The 12,999-nt window shown below is 50.4% G+C and overlaps 1 pseudogene across 1 annotated transcript; it reads left to right on the top strand.

The window, feature by feature from the left end:
- The first annotated feature begins 628 nt into the window (after nucleotides 1–628).
- Nucleotides 629–1,565, top strand: LOC105522354 (annotated as a pseudogene). Its single transcript, XR_001003428.1, has one exon. The product of XR_001003428.1 is annotated as a putative TP73 antisense gene protein 1 (transcript).
- The last annotated feature ends 11,434 nt before the right edge of the window (nucleotides 1,566–12,999 follow it).

Genomic DNA, 12,999 nt, shown 5'->3' with positions numbered 1-12,999 from the left:
GAAGACTCCCGCGTCTCCATCTGCCCCCGCAGGAAAGGACCCTCTTCTCGCCCGCGAGGCTTCTCCAGGTGGGATCGCCCTGGCCCCCGGCCCTGAGGGACCCGCCCCCTCCAAGCATCCGCCACCCCTCGGAGACCACTCCAGCTCGGAGGGACCCACTCCAGCCACCGCCGCACGCGGGAGCGCTCATTCTTCCCACCTGCCCCGTCCCTCCTCCTCCTGTGGGACCACCAGAGACCACAGCTCCCCGCTCCGCAAGTGTGGGGCCTCCGGAACGCCTCTGCTCGCAGGGCGGTGAGCGCAGGTCCCACGGGTCCCTCGGTCGGGGGTCAAGGCTGCCTCCGTTTCCATCCCGGACCCGACAATGGGCCGGAAAAAGAAGACTTTACACGACTGCGCGGCGGAGTTCACCGACCTGGTGGTGAAGCAGCACCTGATTGAGCACAGTGGGTCAGGGAACACGTCTGTGGTGGAGACCCCTTACTGCAGGGCCTGCGAGCTGCCTATGCGCGTGCGGAGGGACCGCATCCTGGAGCCCCTGTCTGTCCTCCGGCAGGCACTACAGGAACCGCAGACTCATCGGCAGCGCGGCCTGCGGACGCCCATTCTCATGTAAGTGTCAGTGCCAACGCTGGTATTTCAGGAGACATCCCAGCGGGCTGCCGGCTATATTAGGATTCTCTGCCCTGCAAAAGTTTCCAAAGTATCTGGACAGGCCGCCTGATGACACTGCGTTTACGGATCTGCTAGTGGCTTGCCCATTTGGGGAGTAACCCTGGGAAGTCTTGCAGTTTTGTTAAAGTGTGCGTGGCCACCTGAATGCTGCCTTATCACAAGCCACATACATACTGGTCTGCAGGGTGACTCCCCACTCTTGATCCTCTGAGATGATTGTGAACTGGGTGCTGTAAGTCCTGCCACTTTGTTTAAATGAATGTGTCTTTTGTCCAGCTCAGCCGCCTCGGATCTCACTGCCACCGGCCTTCCCGCACACCCTTGCCACCTGCCTTTGCCCCGTCAGCCTCAGCCTCAGCTCATTCTCTCAGGCAGTCCCAGCATTGGCACGGTACCTCCTCCCGCCGTGGGCCGCACGTCTCTGCTCCCTGTCAACCCTACTGCCATCAGCATCACCACAAGCGACTTGTCTGCCCAGGAGGCTGCGACACCATCTACCTCCACCGGCCACCTTTCAGTGTTTTCTGCTTTCCAAGTAAAGACACCAGCAGTGCCCTCAGAGCAGACCAGCCAGAGATTTTCCGAAGCCTCCCTCCCATAGGGTGCTCTGTGGAGGAGGCCTGAGATGCTCTCAGACTTTGGAGCCAGGGTGGCCGGCCACCTTGCCTGGCCATCTTTGGGGTGGGCTTTGGGAGCCCAGCACTGCTGCAGAGTGTGGTGGATGAGAACGGCTGCTGCTTGCTGTACGTGGTGGAGGACCAGCTGTGTGGTGTGGAGTGAGCTTTCAGAGCTGAGCATTTGGCCGACACCAGAGTGGTTCGGGAACAGGATGCGGACATTGTCCTCAACGACCAGCAGTACGGTTTCACTTGTCAGCAGAGGTTCACTGAACACTTGCTGTGTGCCGGGCACCATCCTGGGGGCTGGAGAAATGGCTCTGAATGCTGCAAAGCCCCCGTCCTTGTGCTGCTGAATTGGGTGCAGAGGCAGATGAGTAGATCTCAGTACATCAGGAGCAATAAACTCAGTGGAGAGAACTCACGCCGTCGGGAGAGGGAGGCTGGTGGGAGTGCTGTTTTAGGTGAGATGACTGGGGAAGACTCTGAGGAGGGGGCGTTGCAGCAGGGACCTAGGTGGGTGAGTGAGATGGCCATGGGGGTATCTGGGGATGAGCGCGCTCTACAAAGAGGACACTGAGTTTTCTCCAGGTCTTGATGTAGCCGAGTGGCCGCACCAGCAGAAATGGAGTGAGCTCAGGGTGAGGGCTGGGCAACGAGGTCCCAGGCCCGAGGAGCCTGGGGGCCACCCAGAGGCTTTGAAAGCCACCGGGGGTTGGTTTGGTTTGAGCTCACACTCGGGGTGGAGGAGAAGGACGCAGGGACACCAGTGAGGGGTATTGTGGGGCCAATGAGGCATGCTGGGCTTGGACCAGGGCAGCAGTGTGGCTGGATTTGGGATATTTTGAATGTACGACCTTTGCGATGGGGTCCTGGCTTCCTCCCTTCACTCGAGCAGCTGGATGTGACATGTCCACCCTGTTCAGGAGCAGCGTCTCCAGCAGCTGGAGCAACATCTATGCTTGCTGCCCACAGGGTGTGGACAACCATGGCAAGTAGATGGGCTCCGGGCAGCCACCCAGCCCTGGGGTCAGGTGCAGCCCCTGTGTTCAGGGCTGGGCTGGGCACCGCCTGGTGTTTCGCAGAGCTGGCCGGTGCTGCTCACAGGACAGGCCTGGCTCACCTTTGGCATGTCCAGGTTTGGACATGCTCTTAATAGCGTGGTAAGGGGAGAGTTTGACCCCAGCTTGTTAACGTACATGGAGGGCTCTGAACGTATCAGCTGGGCAGTGTTGTATCTCAGCAAAGCCCATTGTCACTGCAGAAGAATGTTCGTGAATGCTAACGCTTTGTGTATGTTTTTGGAAAGTTGGCAAATTTTATTTTATTTATTTGTTTATTTTTTGAGATGGCTCACTCTGTCGCCCAGGCTGGAGTGCAGTGGCACAATCTTGGCTCACTGCAAGCTCTGCCTCCCAGGTTCAAGCAATTCTCCCGCCTCAGCCTCCAGAGTAGCTGGAACTACAGGCGTGCGCCGCCACGCCTGGCTAATTTGTATTTTTAGTAGAGATGGGGTTTCACCGTGTTAGCCAGGATGGTCTCGATCTCCTGACCTCGTGATCTGCCTGCCTCGGCCTCCCAAAGTTCTGGGACTATAGGCATGAGCCACTGCACCCGGCCTGCAAATTTTAGTTTTCAGTTATCTTGTGTGGCATCTGCTTTAGGCAGGTTTGCACACTTCACTCGGGTATCACATTCACAGAGTGCGCACATTCATACATGATACACACAGCAAAGTGCCCGAGTTGGTGTGTTTTTACGAACTGCGTGCGCCTGTGTGGCCAGCCTGGAGATCACAGTCCTCGGAAATCCCCAGGCTCCTGTCCAGCCCACACCTGAGGCTGACCTCTGTAGGCTGAGGAAGGGAAGATAGACTCATTCTGAGGATCATTTTTTTGAAAGTCTTGCTTTGTCACCCAGGCTGGAGTGCAGTGGCGCGATCACAGCTCACTGCAGCCTCAACCTCCTGGGCTCAAGTGATCCTCCCACCTCAGCCTCCTGAGTAGCTGGGACTACAAGTGTGTGACACCAAGCTTGGCTAATTTTTTTTAGTATTTTTTGTAGAGAGTGGTTTTTGCCATGTTTCGCAGGCTGGTCTTGAACTCTTGGGCTCAAGGGATCCTCCTGCCTCAGCCAAACCTCAAAGTGCTGGAATTACAGGTGTGAGCCCCTGTACCTGACCCTGAGGATCTTAATAGAATTTGACTCATGGAAGCCTATTCTTTGACTTGGCTGGAATCTGTATTTTGTTTCTCAAAATTAGCAAGTTAAATTCTGAAGTAAGTCATACTGGCAATGTTTTCACAATTTACTTTGTTGAGGCCTTTTTCTTGTGTTATTCTCGTGCCTGAGATGGTTTATAGAGTGGTGTTAGCAGCATGGATTTTGAAATGTTCTAGGTCTCAAAGCACGCTCTTAACATTCAGCTTTATTCGTGCAGCGCCTCTGAAATCGTGATGCATGCTCTCCGAGCAGGTATGGGCTGGGCCACTCTGTCCACCCTCATGGTCACACACTTGTATTTCTAGTGGGCAGTACCTGTCCGCTGATGTGGGCCGGTGTCTGGTGGGTTTGCATGAAAGGAAAAACTACTGGGAAGTCTGGGAAGGGCCCTGTGGTCTGGTTAGCATTCCTGAATTGTGTTCTTGAAGATGTGGGCTCCTGGGAATGCTAATTGGTATCATACTGGGGAAGGGAGAGTTTGTTCTTCAGGACATTTGGGGAATAAAAACAAGAAGTTAAGTAGAAAAGGTAACTAACATGGCCTCCCCAACTTTATATGTTATATTTTTATACACCTAGAATCTGGCGTCTCCCAATCTCTGATGGAGTCTCACTCTCTTCCCCAGGCTGGAGTGCAGTGGTGCGATCTCGGCTCACTGCAACCTCCACCACCGGGTTCAAGTGATTCTCCTGCCTCAGCCTCCGGAGTAGCTGGGTGCTACCACGCCAATCATTTTGTGTGTCTGTTATCTGTTACTGTTTTGGTTTAATTGTGGTAAAATCCACAAAAAATGTACTTTTTTGTTTTTTTTTTTGGAAATGAGATGTTGCTCTGTCACCCAGGCTAGAGTGCAGTGGCACAATCTCAGCTCACTGTAGCCTCAACCTCCCAGGTTCAGGCAATCCTCCTGCCTCAGCCGCCCCAAATAGCTGGGACTGCAGGCGTGTGCCACCACGCCTGGCAAATTTTTATTTTTTTTGTAAAGATGGGGTTTCATCATGTTGCCCAGGCTGATCTCGAACTCCTGAGCATAAGTGATCCTGAAGGAGGCCTGCCCCTCCACACCTGTGGGTATTTCTTGCAAGGTGGAGACGAGAGACCGAGAAAAGGAAATAAGACACAGAGACAAAAGTATAGAGGAAGAAAAGTGGGTCCGGGGGACTGGCGCTCAGCAAGTGAGGACCCGCACTGGCGCTGGTCTCTAAGTTCCCTTGGTATTTGTCGATCACCATCTTTACTGTTTTGGTGAGGGGAATGCGGTGTGACTGTAGGGTGATGGTGGGGAGAGGGTCAGCAGGAAAACCTGTGAACAAAAGACTCTGTCATAAATAAGTTTAAGGAAAGGTGCTGTGCCTGGATGTGCACATAGGCCAGATTTATGTTTAACTTTACACAAACATCTCATGAGGCGCAGTAAAGAGCAGCAGAACAGTATTGCCGCCAGCATGTCTCACCTCCAGCCATAGGCGGTTTTCTCCTATTTTAGTAAATAGAATGTATGGTCAGGTTTTACACCGAGACATTCCATTCCCAGGGACAAGCAGGAGGTAGATGCCTTCCTCTTATCTCAACGGCACAGAGGCCTTCCTCTTGCACTTCTCCTCCTCAGCACAGACCCTTTGTGGGTGTCGGACTGGGGGACTGTAAGGTCTTTCCCTTCCCATGAGGCCATATCTTAGGCCGTCTCAGTTGGGGGGAACCTGGACAACACCCAGGCTTTCTTGGGCAGGGGTCCCTGTGGCCTTGCACAGTGCATTGTGTCTCTGGTTAATAGAGAATGGAGAATGGCGATGACTCACAAAGCATACTACCTGCAAACACATTTTTAACAAAGCATATCCTGCACGGCCCTAAATTCCTTAAACCTTGATTCCATACAGGATATGCTTTTGTGAGCACAGGGTTGAGACAAGAGTTACAGATTAACAGCATCTCAAAGCAGAACAATTTTTCTTAGTACAGATCAAAATGGAATTTCTTATGTCTTCCTTTTTCTACATAGACACAGTTACAATCTGATCTCTCTTTTCCCCACGTGATCCACCTGCCTTGGCCTCCCCAAATGCTGGGATTACAGGTGTGAGCCATCACGCCCGGCCTAATGTACCATGTTTGAGCTTAGAGTTCTGGACATCACGCCGGCCTAATGTACCATTTTTAAGCATAGAGTTTCCAGCCATCACGCCGGCCTAATGTACCGTTTTTAAGCATAGAGTTTCCGTGGCATGAAGTTCACACTGTTGTGCAGCCATCACCGCCCCGTCCATCTTCCCAAACTGACACTCCGGACCCATTAAATGGCAGCTTTCCTTTTTCCCTCCCCCAGCCCTGGTGACCCCCATTCTACTTTCTTTTTTTTTTTTTTTTGAGATGCAGTTTCACTCTTGTTGCCCAGGCTGGAGTGCAATGGCACAATCTCAGCTCACCACAACCTCTACCTCCCGGGTTCAAGCGATTCTCCTGCTTCACCCTCCCAAGTAGCTGAGATTACAGGCATGCGCCACCATGCCCAGATAACTTTTTGTATTTTTAGTAGAGATGGGGTTTCTCCATGTTGGTCAGGCTGGTCTTGAACTCCCGACCTCAGATGATCCACCTGCCTTGGCCTCCCAAAGTGCTGGGACTACAAGCATAAACCACTGTGCCCGGCCTCTACTTTCTGACTCTGGATTTGGCTGCCCCAGGGACCCCACAGAAAAGGAATTGTGCGATCGTTGTCCTTTTGTGACTGGCTTATTTCACTCAGCACAGAGCCCTCGGGGTTCATCTGTGTGGTGGTGTGTGGCGGCATTTGCTACCTCTTTAAGGCTGAAGAGTCATCGTGCTGTGGACATAGCACACTTTGTTCCTCCACTCGTCTGTAGGTGGACTCTGGGATTGTTTCCACTGTTTGGCTCGTGTGAGTAATGCTGTGAATACAGGCGTGCAGTTCTGTCTCTTGGAGACTTCCCATGCTGTTTGACTTTTGTGTCGGTTCCAGGGGGCAGCAGTGTGGGAAGCAGAAGCTGCTGAGGTGAACCACTGCAGAGAGGATCATTGGAAGGACTGGTGACAGGGCTGTAGGTGGGGTGGCTGCAGAATGCACCTCTGCTGTGTCCAGGAACGCAGGCAGCAGGAGGCTGCTGCTGGGACTGTTGGTTTTGAGAGCCACAGCCCGGGGCCAGGACAGCACAGCTGCTTTGAGGGCAGTTGGTTACAGACACTGGGGTGCTGTGGAGGTGACTCCATCCTCCTCTGAACTGCCTTGGCACTTGTGTCCAGAATCAGCCTCTTGTTCCTCCACGGGGCCCTCTGCCCTCTCACCAGTTCCACTTCAACTTGATTGCCGTTGCTGTCTGCTGGGTCTGGAATGAGGTTGCGGGAGTCCTCCAGCTTGTTCAAAATTGTTTTGGCTGTTCTAGAACTTTTGCCCTTCCATATACGTTTTTGAGTCCCCTTGTTGGTTTCCACAACTAACATCCTGCTAGGATTTCAGCTGGAGTTGCGTTGGATCTGTAGAATTGCCTGGGAAGAATGGACATCTTCACAGAGAGTTGCCACATCTCTGCATTTATTGAGGTCGTCTTTGGTTTCTGTGATTAGTGTTTTATACTTTTCAGTGTCCAGATCTTATGTTTGTTATTTTGATGCTTTTTTTTTTTTTTTTTTTGAGATGGATCTACCCACCTCGGCCTCCCAAAGTGCTGGGATTACAGGCGTGAGCCACCGTGCCCGGCTAATTTTGTATTTTTAGTAGAGACAGGGTTTCTCCACGTTGGTCAGGCTGGTCTCGAACTCCCAACCTCAGGTGATCTGCCTGCCTCGGCCTCCCAAAGTGCTGGGTTACAGGTGTGAGCCACCGCGCCTGGCCTATTTTGGTGCTTTTAAAAATGGTACTGTTTTAATTTTCTGTTTTCAGTTGTTTAGTGCTACTATCTAGAAATATGATTGACTTTTATATACTGACCTTGGGTTCTGTGACCTCACTAAGCTCATTTATTAGATTTCTTACATTGTTGTAGGCTTGTGATCTATGTTGGTGATCATCTTTCCTGTGAATAGTGACTACTTTCTTACTTTTACTCTCTCTCACCTGCCCACCCTTCCTCCCTCCCTCCGTCCGTCCTTTCTTCCTTCCCTCCCTCTTGCCCTCCCCTTCCTTCCTTCCCAGTGTGCCTTTCTCTTTCTTGCCTAATTGTACTGGTGAGGACCTGCCATGTGATGTTGAATTAGAGTTATAAGAGCCTTGTCTTGTTCTCAATCTTAGGGCGGAAGCATTCAGCCTTTCATTATAGGTCTGAGTTAACATACATTCTATTAGGTTGAGGAACTCACTTTCTGTTCCTAATTTGCCAAAAGTTTTTTTTTTTTATTATGAATAGATGTTGACTTCAGTGAGTGCATCTTCTGCATCTGTTGAGATGATAAATGATTGATCTTCTGATGTTGAACCAACCTTGCATTCCTGTGATAAGCCCCACTTGATCATGTTGTCTTTTTTTTTTCTACATTGTTGGATTTGATCTGCTAATTGTCATGCACGTCTGTGTGAAGAGACCACCAAACAGGCTTTGTGTGAGCAATAAAGCTTTTTAATCACCTGGGTGCAGGCAGGCTGAGTCTGAAAAGAGAGTCAAGGAAGGGAGATAAGGGTGGGGCCGTTTTATAGGATTTGGGTAGGTAAAGGAAAATTATAGTCAAAGGGGGGTTCTCTGGCGGGCAGGAATGGGGGTCACAGGGTGCTCAGTGGGGGAGCTTTTTGAGCCAGGATGAGCCAGGAAAAGGAATTTCACAAGATAATATCATCGCTTAAGGCAAGGACCAGCCATTTTCACTTCTTTTGTGGTGGAATGTCATCAGTTAAGGTGAGGCGGGGCATTTGCACTTCTTTTGTGATTCTTCAGTTACTTCAGGCCATCTGGGCTTATGCGAGCAAGTCACAGGGGATGCAATGGCTTGGCTTGGGCTCAGAGGCCTGACATTCCTGCCTTCTTATATTAATAAGAAAAAGAAAACAAAGCGAAAAATTTTGGGGGGTGGTATGGAAAGAGAATGGGCGATGTTTCTCAGGGCTGCTTCAAGCGGGCTTAGGGGCGATGTGGGAACCTAGAGTGGGAGAGATTAAGCTGAAGGAAGATTTTGTGGTAAGGGGTGACATTGTGGGGTCATTAGAAGAAACATTCGTCGTATAGAATGATTGGTGATGGCCTGGATATGGTTTTGGATGAATTGAGAAACTAAACGGAAGATACAAGGTCCGAATAAAACAAGGAGAAAAATGGGTATTAAAGGACTAAGAATTGGGAGGGCCCAAGATGTCCAATTAGAGAGTGCCCAAGGGGGTTCAGCGTAATTACTTGCTTGGTTGGCAAGTTTTTGGGCTCTATCCTTGAGTTTTTTTATGTTGTCATATACCAGGCCAGATTGATTTAGGTAAAAACAACACTCTTCATTTAAGAATATACAGAGTCCTCCTTTTTCAGCAGTGAGTAAGTCTAGGCCTCGGCAGTTTTGGAGGACAACTGCAGCTAAAGAGTCAACTTGGGCCTGGAGGACTGATAAAGTTTGTGATATGTCTGTGATGCTAGCACAGAAGTCATTAGACAGGCTACGGAAGGTCATGACAGAGGTTGAAATGCCTGCTATTCCAGTACCGAGCAATAGTGGAGCCAGAAAGTCCTAAACCGACCAGCAAGGGAATTAGTGGAATAACCTTTCTTGTCGCGTCGGTGTCGTGAGGGGAACAGGGAGCTCTTTGGAATTTTGGGAGTAAGGACAACTAATGTGCATGTGCCTGTCCAATTAGCAGGTAGACACAGGTAGGTAGAGGATTCACAGAGGAAGAAGAGACCCTGTGTGAGGCAAAACTGGCCAAACCGAGGAATCATGTCTGAGAGACGGGAAGAAATGACCGCGGTGGCCTTCTCAGACCCTGTGGGAAAGGCCTCTACTTACCCAGTGGAAGTGTCTACCTAGACTAAGAGGTATTTTAGTTTTCTGACATGTGAGTCAAGTCAATTTGCCAGTCCTGGTCAGGGGCAAATCCCCGAGCTTGATGTGTAGGAAAGGGAGGGGGCCTGCACAATCCCTGAGGGGTAGTAGAATAGCAGATGGAACACTGAGAAGTGATCTCCTTTAGGACAGATTTCCACGATGGAAAGGAAATGAGAGGTTCTAAGAGGTGGGCTAGCGGCTTGTAACCTACATGGAAGAGGTTACGAAATGACGACAGAATAGAATGGGCCTGTGAGGCTGGAAGGAGGTATTTTCCTTGGTCTAAGAACTATTTGCTGCCGGGCGCGGTGGCTCAAGCCTGTAATCCCAGCACTTTGGGAGGCTGAGACGGGAGGATCACAAGGTCAGGAGATCGAGACCATCCTGGCTAACACGGTGAAACCCCGTCTCTACTAAAAAAGACAAAAAACTTGCCGGGCGAGGTGGCGGGCGTCTGTAGTCCCAGCTACTCGGAGGCTGAGACAGGAGAATGGCATAAACCCGGGAGGCGGAGCTTGCAGTGAGCTGAGATGCGGCCACTGCACTCCAGCCTGGGCGACAGAACGAGACTCTGTCTCAAAAACAAAACAAAACAAAAAAGAACTATTTGCCTTGTGTGGGAAGAGATTGATAGGTGGAAGTTTCAGCGGGGGAGGAGGTGGGAGTGGCCTATGTGAAGGAGGAAAACTGCCTTGAGGGATAGAAGTTGGAACGCTAGCTGCTTAGCGATGGTTGGGGGAAGAAAATAGATTTTGGAAGTTATGAGAACTGTAGGGAGTTGAGCATAGTTTGTGATTTTTAGGGCCTCTAACAGTATTAAAGCAGTGGCAGCCGCTGCGTGCAGATCATGAGGGTAAGGTCGTTTGGAGAGAAAGGCTACAGGACGCGGTCCCGGCTCTTGTGTAAGAATTCTGTCTGTACTAACCATGCCTAGGAAGGAAAGGAGTTGTTGTTTTGTAGAAGGGATTGGGATTTGGGAGATTAGCCGGACACGGATCAGTAGGGAGAGCACGTGTGTTTCTATATGAGAATTATGCAGAGATAGGTAACAGATGAGGAAGAAATTTGGGCTTGACTGAAGTAATGGGGGCTGTCCGTGAGGCCTTGCAGCAGTACAGCCTAGGTAATTTGCTGAGCCTGATGGGTGTCAGGGTCAGTCTAAGTGAAAGTGAAGAGAGGCTGGGATGAAGGGTGTAAAGGAAGAGTAACGAAAAGTATGTTTGAGATCCAGAACAGAATACTGGGTTGTGGAGGGAGGTATTGAGGATAGGAGAGTATATGGGTTTGGCGCTACGGGGTGGATAGGCAAGATAATTTGGTTGATAAGGTACAGATCTTGAACTAACCTGTAAGCCTTGTCTGGTTTTAGGACAGGTAAAATGGGGAAATTGTACGGGGAGTTTATAGGCTTTAAAAGGCCACATTGTAGCAGGCGAGTGATAACAGGCTTTAATCCTTTTAAAGCGTGCTGCGAGATGAGATACTGGCATTGAGCGGGGTAAAGGTGATTGGGTTTTAACGGGATAGTAATGGGCATGTGTTCGGTTGCCAGGGAAGGAGTAGAGATGTCCTATACTTGTGGGTTTAAGGTGGGGGGATATGAGAGGAAGATGCAAAGGAGGCTTTGAACTGGGGGTAAAGGCAGCAATGAGGTGTGGCTGTAGCCTAGGAATCGTCACGGAAGCAGATAATTCAGTTAAAATGTCTCGGCTTAATAAGGGAACTGGGCAGGTGGGGATAATTAAAAAGGAGTGCATAAAAGAATGTTGTCCAAGTTGGCACTAGAGTTGGGGAATTTTAAGAGGTTTAGAAGCCTGGCTGTCAATACCCCCAACAGTTATGGAGGCAAGGGAAACAGGCCCTTGAAAAGAAGGTAATGTGGAGTGAGTAGCCTCCATATTGATTAAGAAGGGGACTGTAAGAGTTACCCAAAGTGTCTGTGGTGGTCCAGAAGGCTTCCGAGGTGATGGGGCAGCGTCAATCTTCAGCCGCTGAGCCAAGGAGATCTGGGAAAGAGTCAGTCGGAGAGCCTTGGGCCAGAGCTCCAGGGGCTCTGGGAGTGGCTGCTGGGCGAGTTGAACAGTCCGATTTCCAGTGGGGTCCTGCACAGATGGGACACGGTTTAGGAGGAATCCTGGGCTGCGGGCATTCCTTGGCCCAGTGGCCAGATTTCCGGCACTTGTAGCAAGCTCCTTGGGGAGGAGGTTCTGGAGGAACCCCGGCAGCTGCGGTTCAGGCATTCGGAGTTGTGTGCTGGAGATGTGGCTGGGGTTTGTCTCACTGTGGAGGCAAGGAATTGCAACTCAGAAATAAGTTGCTACTTGGCTGCCTCTGCTCTATTATTGTACACCTTGAAGGCGAGATTCATTAAGTCCTCTTGTGGGGTTTGAGGGCCGGAATTTAATTTTTGGAGTTTTATTTAATGTCAGGAGCAGACTGGGTAATAAAATAAAATGCATATTAAGAATAAGACGGCCTTCTGACCTTTCAGGGTCTAGGGCTGAAAAGTGTCTCAGGGTTGCTGCTAAACATGCCAGAACTGGGCTGGGTTTTTTTTTTTTTTTTTTTTTGAGACAGAGTCTTGCTCCGTCGCCCAGGCTGGAGTGCAGTGGCCGGATCTCAGCTCACTGCAAGCTCCGCCTCCTGGGTTCACGCCATTCTCCTGCCTCAGCCTCCCGAGTAGCTGGGACAACAGGTGCCCGCCACCTCGCCCGGCTAGTTTTTTGTCTTTTTTAGTAGAGACGGGGTTTCACCGTGTTAGCCAGGATGGTCTTGATCTTGTGACCTAGTGATCCGCCTGTCTCGGCCTCCCAAAGTGCTGGGATTACAGGCTTGAGCCACCGTGCCCGGCCTTGGATTTTTTTATATTTGATGAAAAAGAGCCTAAATGCTAACCGATTTGGAAGAGGTCGGATAAAGAAAAAGGAACATTAACCTTGACTATGCCTTTAGCTCTAGCCACTTTTTTAAGAGGAAATTTCTGGGCAGGTAGGGGAGGGCTAGTCTCGGAAGGAAACTGTAAGCCAGACTGGGTGTGAGGAGGGGAGGTGATAAAAGGATTACAGGGTGGGGGAGTGGAGGCTGAGGAAAAATTGGGACCTAGCTCGGCCTGGCGAGGAGGGGAGAGGTCGAATGGGTCTGTAGAAAAGGAAGATTAAAAAGACTCAGCGAAGCTTGGGGTTGGGACTGAGGGGACAGGCGGGAGGGAAAAAAGGAAGATTTGGGACGAGTTGCATTGGGAACAGAGACTAGGGAGGGACTGATGTGTAAAAGAATGCCTGGACGTCTGGCACCTCAGACCGTTTGCCCATTTTACGACAAGAATTATTTAGAACTTGTAGGATGGAAAAAATCGAAAGTGCCATTTTCTGGCTATTTGGAGCTACTGTCGAGTTTGTATTGGGGTTAAGCGGCATTGTAGAAGAAAATAAGGCATTTAGATTTTAGATCATGTGTGAGTTGAAGAGGTTTTAAGTTCTTGAGAACACAGGTTCAGAGAAGAAGGAAGAA

Source organism: Colobus angolensis, unplaced genomic scaffold, assembly GCF_000951035.1.
Source record: "Colobus angolensis palliatus isolate OR3802 unplaced genomic scaffold, Cang.pa_1.0 Scaffold426, whole genome shotgun sequence".
In the NCBI taxonomy this organism is placed as follows: Eukaryota; Metazoa; Chordata; class Mammalia; order Primates; family Cercopithecidae; genus Colobus; species Colobus angolensis.
Note: the sequence above shows the minus strand (reverse complement) of the source record. Positions and strands in the feature narration are given on the sequence as shown.